Here is a 2880-nt window from a genome sequence, read left to right as displayed (position 1 = left end):
TGTGTGTGTGTGTGTGTGTGTGTGTGTGTGTGTGTGTGTGTGTGTGTGTGTGTGTGTGTGTGTGTGTGTGTGTGCGCGTGTGTGTGTGTGTGTGTGTGTGTGTGTGTGTGTGTGTGTGTGCAAATGACTGTGTGCCTTTGTGTATGTGTGCATGTGTGAGCGTGTGTGTGAGTACATGTGTGTGTGTGCCTTTGTGTGTATATGTGTGTGAGTGTGTGCATACATGCATTGTGAACTTGCGTGCATGCGTTTATGTGTGCATGTCTGTGTGCGCAGACATCCGTACGTATGTATGAATGTGCATGTGTGTGTGCATGTTTGTGTGTGTGTGACATGCCGCTGGTTCACGTCATAATTTATTACAGGCCATCCTTCTTGCGGGGGCCCCGGTTTACTGCAGCTGCCAGCTAGGTAAGGGCCCGGGCTTAGCCGTATTATCGGGGGGATTGTTTTGCATACATTACAGGGTTAAGTGCAAACCAATCTGCTTTATACAAACACAGCAATCCAAACAAGGCACAGAGCAAGGCCTGATGAGGAACACGCGGATGTACACACACCACACACACAGACCACCAGGCCCGCCGACAGGGGGAACAAAGGGGTATGTTGTCCAGGGCCCAGGGAGATAGGGGGCCCAGAATTGGGTCCCATTTACATTGTATATATTGGGTAGGGGGCCCTTTCAGATGACTTTGTCCCGGGCCCAGCAAAAGCTGTCAATGGCCCTGCAGACCAACCCCAACAACCCCCCCACCCCACCCCCCTCTGTCTTTCTCTTTCTCTCAAGCTCTTTCTCTCTCTTTCTTTCTTTCTTTGTTTCTTTCTTTCATTCTTTCTTTCATTCTTTCGTTAGGTCTTTCTGTCTCCCTCTCTCTGTTACTCTTTCACCCCATCCCTCTTTCTCTCTTCGTTCTCTCCCTCTCTTAATTTCGGTCTGTCTCCCTCTATCTTGTCTCCAGCATACACTCTCTTTCTTTCTTTCTTTCTTTCTTTCTTTCTTTCTTTCTTTCTTTCTTTCTTTCTTTCTTTCTTTCTTTCTTTCTTTCTTTCTCTCTCTCTCTCTCTCTCTCCCTCCCTCTCTATCTGTCTCTCCGATTGTCTGAGACTGATTGGTTGTATAAAGCACGGCTTAGGTTTTGATTACATTACATCTCGTTATGCACGGACGATCTGCGTGCGTGTGCCGCAGATGGACAGGAGTGGCCCTGGAAAATGCTCCAAGACACACACACACACACACACACACACACACACACACACACACACACACACACACACACACACACACACACACACAGGCAGGCAGACAGGCGTTGATTCGCCACAAGGCCACGCTGTCGAATGCAGGAAATAGAGCCGATCACCACCACTTTGATCAGGACACCGGGGAAGGCCAAAGATATACGCTCTGCTCTGCGATGCATCTCCCACATCGTATGCCTAGTCAAGTGTGTGTGTGTGTGTGTGTGTGTGTGTGTGTGTGTGTGTGTGTGTGTGTGTGTGTGTGTGTGTGTGTGTGTGTGTGTGTGTGTGTGTGTGTGTGTGTGTGTGCGTGTGTGTGTGTGTGTGTGTGTTTTCCTGTTAACATGGTAATGAATAGGCCTGTGTCATACATGTGAGCTTTCACAGCCCCCTCACTACTCGAAAAAGCAAAAAAAAGAAACCTCCTATGTCCACTGTAGCACGCATTACAGAGTTCAGCCTTGTCACAGGCTTGGAATTTGTTATGGGTAAAAGAGGTTCAGGGAAGTTCAAAATCACATTCTCCCAAGACCGAGCGAAATTGCACTGGCGTTTTTAAATGGAACACCTCCGCGTGCAATCTAAAATAATCTCTGCAGTGCAGCCCTTTATCCTGCAGGTCACCTCGCCAGGAGAAGGGGAAGCATTTGTGGGCTTTTCGGGGCCCTGGCGGCAAGGCAGGCCCTGAACCTGATCGCACATCTTAGATAGCGTCTCCCCTGATGCGAGCCTGTCACAACCAGGAAAAGCAAGCAAGGCAGTTGCCTAGGGCACCCAGATGAAAGTTGGGGGGGGGGGGGTCTGGTAATGACTGGTTATGTAGTTTTTATGGACTGGTTATGTACCTGACAGCAATAACAACTTTCAGAGTGTGGCAGCACCCCCCTAAATCCAATGACCCAACAGTGCAATGTTACTGCAATCAATATCTCTCTTGAGGGGAGCCCTCTTCAATATTTTGAAGAGAAGAAAACGGCCACCCCAAATCTCTCTTTGCCTAGGGCACCTAAATAGCTTGGAATGGCCCTGTTCAGATGCAAGGCCCCCGCAGAGGGCCTATGAGGCGTCCGGGTATAAGCTGCTAGAGTATAGGCTATTTCCTGTGCAGGCTAGCCATCAGATAGTGTTACAGATTTAAAAGACAGAATCCACCTTATATTATTTCTTTCACCCCGGCAATACGGTCCTGCAGTTTAAGTGTTAGTAATCCCACAAGCAATAACAAGCTTCTCGCATTACTGTCGCTGCACAGTGTACCTGCTTGTCTTCAAAGGAGGAATGACACACGCAATACGGACACCCCATCATTACGAATACTGGTCTTATCCCGGCTCGTACGCTAGAGGGGTTTTTGGAGGCAAACTATTAATTTTTATTTCTGGGGAAATGCTTTGGACTGGTGTTGATCCAGTGCCAGGGGTCCCTTGTTGTTTTTCTGCTTTTTCCCCCTGTCTCTCTTTTCAAAAAAAGAAAGAAAAAAAACCTTGAGAACAGTCGGGCCTCTGACTAGCTCGCTGACATGTGCACGACCAAGCACAGCACAGCAGAGCAGAGCAGAGCAGAGCACAGAGCCCCAGCACGCCTCGGCATTTTGTCATGCTGTTGCCGCGGAGCTGTCACTCTGAGCGAAACAGC

The sequence above is a fragment of the Engraulis encrasicolus genome, chromosome 19 (assembly GCF_034702125.1).
Source record: "Engraulis encrasicolus isolate BLACKSEA-1 chromosome 19, IST_EnEncr_1.0, whole genome shotgun sequence".
Classification (NCBI taxonomy): domain Eukaryota; kingdom Metazoa; phylum Chordata; class Actinopteri; order Clupeiformes; family Engraulidae; genus Engraulis; species Engraulis encrasicolus.
The sequence above is the reverse complement of the archived record's forward strand: the minus strand, read 5'-3'. Positions refer to the sequence as shown.